The sequence below is a fragment of the Grammomys surdaster genome, unplaced genomic scaffold (genome assembly GCF_004785775.1).
Source record: "Grammomys surdaster isolate TR1022 unplaced genomic scaffold, NIH_TR_1.0 98, whole genome shotgun sequence".
Classification (NCBI taxonomy): Eukaryota; Metazoa; Chordata; class Mammalia; order Rodentia; family Muridae; genus Grammomys; species Grammomys surdaster.
Genome location: NW_021604577.1, coordinates 2,606,888 through 2,620,973, shown reverse-complemented (window position 1 = coordinate 2,620,973; position 14,086 = coordinate 2,606,888).

Below are 14,086 nucleotides of genomic sequence, written 5' to 3'. Positions count from 1 at the left end.
CCTCCTCCTCCTCCTCCTCTTTCTCCTCTTTCTCCTCCTCCTCTTTCTCCTCCTCCTCCTCCTCTTTCTCCTCCTCCTCCTCCTCTTTCTCTTCCTCCTCCTCCTCCTCCCCCTCCTCCTCCTCCTCTTTCTCCTCTTTCTCCTCCTCTTCCTCCTCCTCTTCTTCCTTCTCTTCCTTTATCTCCTTCTCTGGCTCCTGCTGCTACTATCTGCTGAATGCTCCTTGGATACAGTTGGTTTTTCATTGTGCGATAGAAGAAATTGAATATCCTGACAATGAAGACTAAATTGCTCCAAGGCACTCAAGACCCCTAATCAGCAAGAGGTTGTCTAAAGATATCACTATGATTCCTTTCTCTTCTAACCTTCTTTCCCTTTTACTTAGTATTGGGAGGTTTGGAAGAAATAGGGGTAGAGTAGGGTGGAAGCAAGGTCAGAAACAAGAACCTATAAAATAGCCAAAACTCTGGCTATAAGAAAGGGATAAGGGTGGCATATGATTAAAAGGAGGTAAAAAGAAGGATCTCATGAAGTATTCAAAAGTCCTGCTATATATGTGCTATATATGGCACCCACCATAGGGATTTTAAAGGAAAGATGATATGGTTATTCTTTTTCGAGACATCATCAGAAAGTTTATTGGGGCTGCTACTCCTGGGCTATCTCCCAGTTTGCTCTCAGAATTTTTTGCTTTTGTTTTTTCTTTTCTTCTTCTTATGTTTCATTTCAATAAAGATTGGGAGAATAGCTGAACAGGTGGAAAATTTTAGAGTGGAAACCAAAGGACATGAGAGATGGGAAAAAAGGCTGAAATGAGAAAGTCAAGATGATCAATCTACTCTCTCATTTCTGAAAGAGTTGCAGAGTTGGCTGTGGAACATAAGGGGTTATGTGAGGGTAGAAATGGAAGTACTTGGGAAAATGGTAGTTTCAGAAAAGACAGAATTAAAAGGCTCAGACCTGGTGATTGAACAAGGGAGCAGAAACTTCCCCCAAGAAGAAAGAGCGAAAAAAACTGTGCTAGATGGGGAGAGCCAGTTGTGCATCTGGGATCAGGAGAGAGCCGTGCAAAACAACAGGAATAAAGAGAAGCTGAAATAGTTCATTTTGAGAGAAAGTGCTAATCTTGTAGCAATTGTTTTTCAAGAGATAGAGATTACAGAATTGCCAGCACATGCCTGCTAATGGTGAGGATCAAGATTATGAGGAGATAGGATGGCATCTGACAGAAATGTTAGATCTAAGTCTTTATGAAAAGGTCAGGGTTTCCTATGGAATGTATTTACCTTATATAAAACAAATTCTCTGGGCTACCCAAAATAGAATTATTCCCCAAGACTGCAAGAGGCTTGTAACAGCTGTGCTAGAGGGCAGTCAGAAGTTACAATGGTTAACACTGTGGAAGGAAGAAGGAATGAATATTGAACAGTGAAATAGAACAAGGGGAATGTATATTGTCAAAGATCAGTTGCTGAATGAAAGACAACACTCTTACCTACAAAAGTAGATTCAATCTGGTGATGATATTATACAACAATGTCAGTGACTTTAAGAGCTTGGAACAAAGTTCAGTAGCCTGGAAAAAGGTCCACTTAAATCAGTCAGATGTTTTCTCAGAAAATTGGACATAGTATTACCTGATGACCCAGCTATACCACTCCTGGGCATATACTCAAAAATTCTCCAATTTATAACCAGAACACATGTTCCACTATGTTCATTGTGGCCTTATTTATAATAGCTAGGAGCTGAAAAGAACTGAGATATCCTTCAACAGGGGAATGGATACAGAAAATGCGGCACATTTTTACTGGAGTACTACTCAGCTATTAAAAACAAAGACTTCATGAAATTCTTAGGGAAATGGTCTGAACAAGAAAATATGATCCTGAGTGAGGTAACCAAGTCACAAAAGAACACAAATGGTAAGCACTCACTAAGTGGATATTATCCCAAAAGCTTGGGATATCCAAGATACAATTCACAGACCACATGAAGCTAAAGAAGAAGGAAGATCAAAGTATGGGTGTTTCGGTCCTTCTTAGAAGGGGGATCAAAATACTCACAGAAGCAAATATGGAAGCAAAGTGTGGAGCAGGGACTGAAGGAAAGGTCATCCAGAGATTGCCCCACTTGGGGATCCATCCCATATACAGTCACCTAACACAGACACTATTGTGGATGCCAAGAAGTGCATCCTGACAGGAGCCTGATATAACTGTCTCCTGAGAGGCTCTCAGAGCCTGACAATACAGAGGTGGATTCTCCCAGCCAACCATTGGACTCAACTATTGAGTCTCCAGTGGAGGAGTTAGAGAAAGGACTGAAGGAGCTGAAGGGGTTTGTAACCATAAGAAAAACAACAATATCAACCAACCAGACCCCTCCCCAGAGCTCCTAGGGACTGATCCTCCAATCAGGGAGTACACATGGAGTGACCCATGGCTCCAGCTGCATATGTTGCAGGGGTCTTATTGGGTATCAATGGGAGAAAATACCCTTGGTACTGTGAAGGCTAGATGCCCCAGTGTAGGGAAAATTGAGGGCAGGGAGGCAGGAGTGAGTGGGTGGGTGGGTGGGGGAACACCCTCGTGAAGGCAGGGTAAGGGGGGATGGTATAAAGGGTTTCAGGGGGGACCAGAAAAGGGGATAATATTTGAAATGTAAATAAAGAAAATATCTAATTAAAAACAAATAATAAAAAAGATTATACAAGGCTCTGGACTTTTTTAAAAGATTGGTCTCAGTTGTGAATAAAGCAGTATCAGACCTTGACTCATGGAAGGTACTTATAGAGACCATTGAGTTTGAGAATGTTAATAATGAGTATCATGCTAATATCATAGAACAAGCTATTGCTAGGGGCTCTGACATCAAAACCCCTAGTGTTTCAATTATGGAAAACTTGGTTATTTGCAAAGAAACTGTAACTAAACCCCTAAACCTCTCCAATTTTAAAATTGTGAGTATGGTACTATCTGCCAGAGAAGTGAATAAGCCATTTCTAGCATGAAAATGCTTTTTTGGAATATAAATGAGAAAATATGCTTAGACTTCTCTGGGTGCAAAGGTATTGTGATGAGGTACTAATGAGTATAGATACAAGGCAATTTCTTACTATCTTGAAATGAAATGGAGGCTCTGGCAGCTAAAGGCCCTGCAACAAACTATATAAGCCATTTCTGTCTTGTCAGCCAGGAAAACAAGAACAGACACAAAATAAATCAGAACAAACAAACAAACAAAAACCCTGCAATCAAGTATCGTTATAGGGGCGGGGGGCAGAGATGGGGGGGGGGGGGTACTGCTGAAATACCAATGGCCTTCCCCTTAAAATGACTGACTGATAACCATGTAGGAAAGAACAATGCCCCTTAAGTATGGAAAAATTACAGGCCTGTGAGAAATTGGTATAAGTGCAGCTGGAGGTTCAACATATAAAATAATCTACCAGCCCACAGAATACCCCTTTGTTTGTTATTTAAAAAAATCAAAAAATTGGAGGGTGTTAATAGAATTAAGAGGGGTAAATAGAGAAATTCAGCCAGTGGGTATATTCCATTCTGTAATTCTTTTATCTTTTTTACATAGGCTAAGTCATGGCCTATGATAGTAATTGATTTGAAAGACTGCTTTTTCACAGTCCCCTTGCATGAGCAGGATAGGAAAAGTCCTGCTGTCTCATTACCTACTTAAAATAATGGTGAGTCAATAATAAGGTATCATTGGAAAGCTTTTCCACAGAGAGTGTTAAATAGTACTATTATATGTTAATATTTTGTGTAACAACTGCTAGAAATAATTTGTAGGCAACTTCCTCAATTCATTATTTATCATTACATGGATGATATTTTGTTGGCTGGTGCTAACACAGATATTTTGGGAAAAAAATGTATAAGGAATCACAAATAATTCTGCCGTGGTGGGAGTGATAGATTGCTCCTGGAAAAATACAGAACTGCAACTCTATTAACTACTTGGATTATAAAATAAGTCAACAGAAAATTCAGCCACAAAAGGTACAGATCAGAAGAAATCAGTTGCAAGCTCTTAATTATTTTTAAAAATTAATAGGAGATATTAATTGGATATGGCCTACCATTGAATTAACTTCTCCAGGGTTAAGCAATTTGTTTTAACATCACAAAGATACTCAGACTTAAACAGTCCAAGATAGTTAACGCTCAAGTAAAGAGAGAGAGAGGAAGTTAACTCTGGCAGAACAGAGACTGTAAGATGCTCATGTAGATTTCACAGATCCCAAACTTGATTTTATTTTGATTATTTTGCTTTTAACTCATTCTCCTACTGTGTTCATTAGGTAAAGGCAAGATAGTCTTATAGAATGGTTTTGCGTAAAAATAACATAGAAAATTAAAAAGCTATATAAAATGATTTCTGATTTAATCAAAAAAGATAGAATAAGTCTACATTAATAGTTGGGAACTGATCTGTCCAAAATTGTACTGCCGTTTTCTAATGTTGAGATTATGTCATTGTGGTTAATCAATGAAGATTGGCAAAAAGTTTGCATTTGAGAGAAATTAACAACAAATATTATAAAGCAAACATCTTCAGTTGAGAAAAAACTAATTGGAGTCTCTTATATATTATAAAGGGAACATAAATTCTTGAAGCATACAAATCTTATGCTAGTGCAAAGAAATTGTGAATGGGAGGATATAAATCAGACAAAATTAAGGAAAGTAATTCAAAATCCATATACTTTGGTTCAAAAATCAGAGTTATATGCAATTCTTATGCAGTTATTAGATTTTCTTGGGTGTCTTAATATAATTATTTATTCAATATGCACAAAGTTATTTTGCATATAGAATCTGCTGAACTTATTCAGGATAGTTCAGAATTAACTTTGTTATTTATATAACTGCAACAGGCAATCAGAAATAGAAGCTATCCATTATATATTACTCATATTGAGTCACATTTAGGCTTTCCAGGGCCATTGGCACAAGGAAATGAAGAACAGTATGCTAACAATAAGGGATTAAAGAGGAAAGAAAATATTTCTATCACTTGGCAATAAGCCAAGGAAATTATGAAACGCATATCTACTTGTTCTTTGAATAACCAAACTTCATTACTCATTAGAAGTAACCCTAGGGGGATCAAAGGAAATGAAATCTGGCAAGTGGATGTGTTTCATTTTGCAGAATTTGGAAATTAAGGGTTCAGAATTCTGAAAAGGCTGATTCTGTAATTATACATTTATGGGAAGTAATGGCTATTATGGGGATACCCATCCAAATTTAGACTGACACTTCCTTCACTTATGTCTCCAGTAAGATGAAGAAATTCTTTGCATATTATAATATAAAACACATTACAGTTATACCACACAACTCTACTAGACAAGCCATCATAGAAAGTTCTAATCACACTTCAGTAGAAATGTGTATAAAGCAAATGGAAGAATTAAATACCTCAACGATAGACTAAAGAGAGCATTGTTAACTTTAAATTTTCTGAAAGTTATTGAGAGAAGAACAATAGCAGTTGAGAAATACTGGGTTATAAGAAAAATAAAACTGTGGAATTAAATCAAGCTATATAGTTTAAGGATATCTTAACATCAGAATGGAAGCCTGTAAAAGTTTTACATTGAGGAATCAGGTTTGTTTTTGTTTCTACAGGAAATGAAAAAACTATCGATACCAAAAAGATATCTAATAAAGGTCAGAATTGGGCAAGAGAAGTCTCCAGAAAATCTTAGCCACTGATATGAAAGCGTTTAGTTCATGGAAAATGTCTCTATTTGTAACTCTGTCCTAAACACAGCACAATTAATTGCTTATAAGGGAAAGGAAGAAATGTAGTGAGAATGTTATGGGAATATGTTTTTGTTTTAATCCAAGTTTGATTAAATCCCAGATGTGGAGATACTTAAGTTTGTCCATAGCAGCAGACTGTGATTTACAGGTGCTCTAGCGGTGACATGATTTTGTCAGCTGTAGATACTTTGTGTATACAACATTTGGAAATCTAGGTACTCTTGAGAGGGTATATATGACAGACCCTTGAGAGGGGTGCAGCTGCTGCTTAATTCCCTCTTCCTCCTCCTGTGGGAAAAAAATGCCATGGTGGATGTGTCCCGGAGGCTTTCCATGGGGCAGCTCCCACATACAGGAGAAAGGTCTGGAGTTCCAAAGGCTGGAAACTTTGGTGGCGGCAGGCCTCAATGACAAGAGGAAGTCCTTGGTTCCAAAAGTGTTTACTTTCATGGCCAATGGTGGATGGATCTGGATGTACCCACTGAAACTCAGGGCAGACTTGAGTTAAATAGGGAGGGAGAAAGGGGGAGGTTCTGGGAAGAATGCATAATTTGCTCCGCCCTCTGGCCTTCATTAGTATGTAAATCCCTAGAGTCTGAGGACTGTAGTCACACCTGTGCACTTTGGGAGGTGCTGTAATGGCCTACGTGACTGAATAATGTAGGACTATGGAGACTAGACTGCATGTTAGGACTCTGGGTTCTGGGGACCTGGCCAAATGCCTGCAATTTCTCCCTTGGAGTCTCAGGGTTCCAGGCCCATATCCAGAAATGAACCAGGATACCCTTAAGCAGTTCCACATCCTCCAGCTGTTGTTTTGTGCTGTTGCTATCTGCTGGTTGCTGTTTGTTAAGTAGAAGAAATTAGATACCATGATGTTGAAGATTAATCTTGCCCCAATGAACACAATGCTCCGAATCAGCAAATACTCTAATGATGTCAATCCTCACTTTCCCTTCTATCCTTCTTTCTCTCCTATTTATTGTTGTGGGGTTGAAGGGATAGGGTTGGAGTAGGATGGGAGAGAGGTTAGAAAATACGAAAGTATAAAATAGCCAAAATTCCATCTGTATCTTTGATCCACTTGAACTTGAGTTTTATAAAAATTCATTTTTCATTCTTCTACAAACAAACATCCAGTTTGACCAGTATCATTTGTTGAAGATGCTGTGTCTTTCTAGTGTGAATGCCTGATCTTCTTATAAAAATAAGGTTAGATAGGTGTGTTAATTTATGTCTGGGTCTTCAATTCAATTCTATCTTTTTTAACATGTGTCTTTTTATGCCAGTACTATGCAATTTTTGTTACTATATCTCTGTAGAGACGTCCAGAAGTTCTTTAATTATTCAGGATTGCTTTACCTATCCTGGATTTTATGTTTTTATATATGAAGTTGAGAATTATTCTTTCAAAGTCTGTAAAAGCGTTGTGTTGTGTTTGTGATAGGGTGTGCATTGAATTTGTGCATTGCTTTTGGTAGGATTGTCATTTTTTCTATTTTAAACCCCTACTGATCCATGAGCATGGGAGATCTTTCTGTCTTCTGGTATCTTCTTCAATTTCTTTCTTCAAAGACTTACTTCATCACACCACAAGGACACTTGCTCAAGTATGATTATAATAGACAGAAACCAGAAACAACATAGATGTCCCTAAACTGAATGATGGATAAAGAAAACACAAGATGTTTCCACAATGGAATATTACTCAGATGGTAAAAAAAAAAAAACCAACAACAGCAACAAAAACCTGACATAATGAAATTTGCAGGCAAACTAGAAGAAATTTATCCTGAGTGAGGTAACTTAGACCCAGAAAGACAAATATGATCAATGCCTTGTCTAGTCATCATCAGAGAGGATTCTTTTGGCAACCAGATGGGAGCCAGAGATTCACAGCCAGACATTATGCTGAGAACCTACATTGGAGGTCTCTGTCAGGTCCCTCTCCCTCAGAGCTCAAGGAACCCTACAGAATAGGAAGAGGACAGATTTCAAGAGTCAGTGGAAAGCACAAGTCACCAGAATAAGATGGTCCACTGAATCAACTAAGCAGGGATCACAAGAGTTCATCGAGCCTAAACGTGGGTCTGTACCAGATCCTCTGTAAAATATGTTATGACTGTTAGCTTGGTATTTTTGTGGGACTCCTAACAGTGGGAATGGCTGTGTCTCTCACTCTTTGGCCTGATCTTGGCACTCTTTCCCTCCTATTGACTTGCCGTCTCCAGCCTCAATATGAATTTTCCTGTCAGTTTGTATCTTTGCGTTTGTTTTTGTGTTTGATTGTTGTCTCTGGGAAGCCTGTTCTACTCTCAAAAAAACTGGAGGGGGATTAGATCTAGGATTGAGGAAAGGTGTAGGGAGAGGAGGGAGTAGAAAGTGTGCTCAGAATGTATAGTATCGTGTTACAATATATTTGAACCTGCTTCCCATTAGTATGTGGCTCAGCCCTTAGCATTCACCTTTAATGCAAAAGATTGAAGGTAAAGTTACTTTGTAGGATATTAGTTTGAAAGTGATCTCTAGTGGCAAAGTAACAAATCAGAGAAAGATATGACAGAGTAAATATGTCTAACTATCAGAAGAAGAGAGAGAAAGGGGAAGCTACTTACAGGAGAGAGAGACAGTACAGGAAGAAGAGACTACAGTACTGAAATACATTAGAGTTCATGGAGCACTGTACAGTAGACTTGAGAGGGAGATTAGAGCAGCACAGAGAGGGAGAAAGTGGCCGTTTTACTGGGAGAGTTTTACAGAGACAGATTGAAGACAGAACAAGCTAGACACAGGTAAAACCAGAAGAAGCAAGGGAATGAGAAGGAGCTAGAATATTAGCAGATTGCTAGAGTTAGTTTGAGGCCAAGTAGAACAATTCAGAGGCCCAGAGAAAAGCTAGATTAAATAAGATAGCTGGGAAAAGAAATTGAGTCAGAACAGTTGAGTTGAATCAGCTAGCTAAAGTTCAGAACTATCAAGAAAGGGTAGTCTAATTCAGTAAAAAGTCTTAGAGGCTGAAAACGTTCTAAGCCTCAATAAGATTGCATAGAGGCTAGAAGCTTTCAGCACTAGGCCTAGGTTAGCAGACAGAGGCAGTAAGCCTCCAAGACATAAATTACAACAGGAGAATAAAAGTTACTTTTACAGTATGAGAGACAAATATATTTAAATTAAAAAAAAATTTAAAAGTATCCATAGTAATAGTCGTATAAATAAATAAATAAATAAATAATAGTCATAAAATCACAAAAGTATTATATTAAGTGATTATCAGGCTATTTTGACATGTGACATGCATGTTTGATGATTAAATCATGTTAAATAAATATATGTCCTCATATACTTACATGCCTTTACCTTGAATATTTTTAAAAAGATTTTGTCTATCAGGTTTGTATACAGTCACCATTACTGTCTCTAGTGATCATGGTTTCAAAAGCACACTGGACTGTCTTGCTCCAACTGTAAATTAGTACTTATAGCTCCTCCCCTGCATTCATGTGAGCACTTCTCTCCTCCATTCTGCTCTTTGATACTGAAATCAACTTAGTATTGAGATGGATAATCTTACTAACAGGTAGACTAGATTTAGAATTACGGTGGAATCACAATACTGCAAATATCTATAAGGAAAATTTCAATGAAGATGTAGAAACCATCTTAAATATGGTTTCACCATATATGTCTTATCAATATAGCTATGATTGCATATGACTTATTTGCCTGCTTCTGGCTTGTTTCATTAAAACAATAACTTAATAACAATTCCCATTGTTTCAAATAATAGGAATACTTTATTTACTTTTTACTCAATTAATTTATTTATTTTAAACTCCAAATTTTATTCCCTTCCAGGTCTACCCTTCTACTGTTCCATATCCCATACCTCCTCCCTAAACCCTATCTCACTCCCTATCCCCCATCCCACCAGGTCTCAAAACTCCCTGAGGTCTCCAGTCTCCTGAGGGTTAAGTGCATCTTCTCTGACTAAACCCAGACACAGCAGTCCTCTGCTGTATATGTGTTGGGGGACTCATGTGAGCTGGTATATGCTGCCTGGTTGGTGGTCCAGTGTTTGAGAGATCTCAGGGGTCCAGGTTAATTGAGACTGCTGGTCCTCCTACAGGGTTGCCCTCCTCCTCAGTTTCTTTCAGCTTTCCCCTAATTCAACCACAGGTTGAACCACAGGTCAGCAGCTTCTGTCCATTGGTTGGGTACACTTATCTGCATCTGACTCTTGAAAAGTGAGTTCCTTAATAGGAAACATATCTTCTCTTAAAGTATGGTAATATATAATTAAATTATTGTCTTTGAGTTATACATTTTAACATCTACAAAGCTTCCAAAAATACGCTTGAATCACTTTAAATATATACGCAAATTAGACAACTATTTAAACAATAATACAGCTGTATAAAGAGAAACAAACTTTAAAATGCACTTCTATTGGCTCCTTGTCACTGGCCTTTCAGACTAAGTCATTTAACTTCAGAATATACAGACAATATGGACATAGAGAATATGATATATTTTGATTGATGCTACTCATGAGTAGTCTTCAAAGGTTATGGAAAGAAGCTAGTAGAAGATAAGATGTAGTAATATTCAGAGAAACAGGAAACAGATTTATTTTCATATTTCTGGAAAGAAGTATGATTGAGTCTGAATGGATATATTCTTTGTCCACTTGAATATAGTTGCTATAAAATTCTTGATAAACTTTTCAGCACTATTGTAGAGGGATGAGATTCAGAGGAAGAGATGAAGTTAAATAAACTGACAATAAAGAGTAATAAGGCTTGGAACTGTTCTAAAATATAGTTCCCTCACAACAGAAGCCATGATGCCTGTGGCTAGAAAATAGAATTATTGAACAACAACATGAGTTACCAGCTAAGTCTTAAAAACTGTCTACTTGTGACATCTCAGATCTAAAACAATGATGCTCAGAGCAAATAACTGTCCATGTGAGTGCAGATGGATACTATCATAGAATGAAGAGACAGGCTGTCAAGAACTAGGTGGTCCCATGAGATCCTCAACTCATAGCCTGTGCTTTCATAGACACCATAGGTCTACCATTATACCAAGCAGGGGAGACCTACCAGTAAATTTCAGAGTTAATTGAAAAGAGTTAATCATATAACCCTCTAGGAAAGGGTTATATGATTATCAGCAAGTGCCCTCACAGGAAGGAGTATTGGAGGTCATTTTGTGCTCCTTGTGTAAATTACTGCACTCCTTATTCCTTCTGAGAGAGTCATTTCAGGCTTATGTAGAATTTTTTTGAACATCAGATTTATAAGTGACAGAATTTTTTGTTTTATCTTGTTTTAGTTAGGCAAGGCTGGTGTTAAAAGAGATCTTTCTGCCTTACCTTGTCTTCCTTAAAGCTGATATTTTAGACAAGTACTATCATACTTGGTAACCCAGAAGTTTCCTGCTTATGCTTCACATGCTTAAAATTTAAAACAAGCGTATACTTTTTTTAATTTAAAAATACTTTTCTACTATTTTCATGGTTAATTCACTTTCAATTTTTAAGAGAACTGGGGCTATGCTTCTGGAAACCTGTTCAATAAATACATTAACTACAAAAATCCTTTGTATAATACACGTGAACTTAATGGAGAAATAACCTACAATTACTTAATAATAAACTTAAGTTTTATGGATTACCATACTTGTGCAATATTATCAACTGTCTGTATAAAATTTTACTAAATAAAGAAATTTATAAATTTTACTTAGTATATTCTAATTAGGATTTTTGTTACTTATATAACTTCATTAGAAAAAAATCTATAGATCAATATCATTTTTGTTTTAATGTTGATTAGAATATGAGTAGTTTCCCAGTTTGATATCATTTCAAAGAGCAGTAATAGTAGCAGGTCCATTTTTGGAGCCCACTTCCATGACACAACTACCATCCTATGACTAGTAAATCAAAACCTTAGGAATCTATTGACTTTGAAGACCCATTGGCTTCCACCAACCCAAATCTAAGACTGTCATCAGAGAGCATCATAAGCTTACAGAAAGCCTCCACCTTTTGATTTATCCACCAGCGTATTTTAAACCTGTCTTCATTAATGACTTTCTTCATTTTGTAAAACTATAAAAACTTAAGGAAACTACTTCCCCATTGGAACTTGGAGAACATTAGAAATAACTTAAATTTTCTCCTAAAAAATGGTCACTCAAAAATTGCCCCAAAATAAACTATCCCATATTCCTTTTAAGTTGAGACTATATTTCTTATATTAGCATATCTTAGAGGAAAATGAGTAACTATTAAGATATTCCTATGTTTCAAAGCATGTCATATTCACCATTCAATTTAAAGAAAGAAATAATAGGTCAACACTGAACCCAAGATTTTCCTTAGGGCACATTGGTATTTTATAATAATTTAGAAATTATTAGGAGTAGTCTGAGATAAAGTCTGAGTCTTTTATTTTATATCCAATTACAAAATTTAGACTGTTTCTTCTTCATTAGTTTTATTATTCTAATGAATAAAAAAATGCATCAACTTTCAAGGACACCAAAAATTTGTCTATGAATCAAAGTGGCAATTAAGCCAGTTACAGTTGTATTATTTTTCACATAAATATAGATATACATTGTGTTTAAAAATACTATAACAGTATTTTTGCTATCCAATTAGTTGTTTTATCATTATAATCATATTTTTTTTTAGGTTGGCCCATACAAGAAATATAAAACAGTGAGTTTTGATGATGTCAAAAGCATTTTCCATCAATTGTTTCCTGCAGAATAAAAAATGAGATAATAAAGGATTACAAGAGCTAATTTACTTCTGGCAGGTTTTATTTCAGCTACACAGCTTATAAAACCACAGGGGAATATATGGATATTCTACTTGTGTCTGAATTATTAAGTAATGGAATATCACATAGAAGTAAAGCTACATTTTAGGTAGATGAATCAATAAAATATAGATTTTTGTATTGGAGTATATCATTTCTGTAATGTGGCTTTTGGTTATTATAGAATGATTAAATTTAACAATTTCAATGCAGTACAGTTTAATGTGTTATCAGAAAATAAGTTCTGTGGATTTTGACTCGGTAAAATACACCACTGGCTTTTATGTTTAACTACTATGCTTAATCCTTTCACTGTTTTATCTTTGCGTAAATGGGCTTCTGAAAGCTGGGAGTCTAACACCAAAGAAGGAACAGACTTCACAGTCTTTCCTTCTACTTTGTGAACTTGCTGCCTAGTGTTATTGATATTCCTATAAAATTAAAATTGTATATTCTTAATTAAATATTTTGTAGGAATGCTGTCACATAATTTAGTCTTGCTAAGTGTGTGTGTGTGTGTGCTGTGTGTGTGTGTCGGGGGTGGGAGTCTTCAAATCAAATAGTAGCCTGCTTAAAATGTCCTTTCATGTTTTAATTTCTAAGTACCAGGTTTTACGTTCCCAACTTAGTCGCAAAACACATATATTATATATGCTTGTGAAATATTTCTAACTTCTTATTCAAAGAGGGATCTTCATGTGAACTTTTAATACTGTAGGCATTTGACTCAACTCCTACTGAGCTTCTCAGTACTGTTCATATTCATAGCATTTCTACGTCCTCATTAATAGTCGTCTTCCATTCTTGCTCTCAATTAACCTTTATAGTGTCTTTAATGCATAAAACATTGCACTTTCTACAACTTGCATTTTTATCTTGCTAATAACATTTTTCATCTCTATCTTTTGATGTCAAATCTAATTATTTTAAGATTACTCTCATCTTCTTGTCATAAAACTACTGTTTTAGACAACTTCTTTTCATTAAACCGGAAAATTTACCTTATTATATTTTTATTGCTCAACATCAGTTATATGCTCTGACCCCAATTCTCCTTGTAAACATTCCTGTCATCTTCAAACTGTAGCCAAATGATTATACAAATATGACTAGGTGATATTTTATTTCATCAAACTGGACTTTCATCATAAATATGCATGCATATGCATGCAGAATTTTTTCATATAATTGTACATAAATATGAAATGATATAATATTCAAGTTGTATACATATATATACTGAATATATTAGCACATGCTAAATAATGTTACTAGATTTGTATTTAACTTAGCTGTATGGGTGTCCAGTGTACTAAAACCTTGAGTTAAAGAGTATTGCCTAGTGTAATTTTAACAAAACCTAATTCACACACTATAATTAGCTATATTTTGCACACAAGAAAACTCTTTATATAATTGTGTTCATCTATGCCACCTCATTAGCTACATTACTTCTGT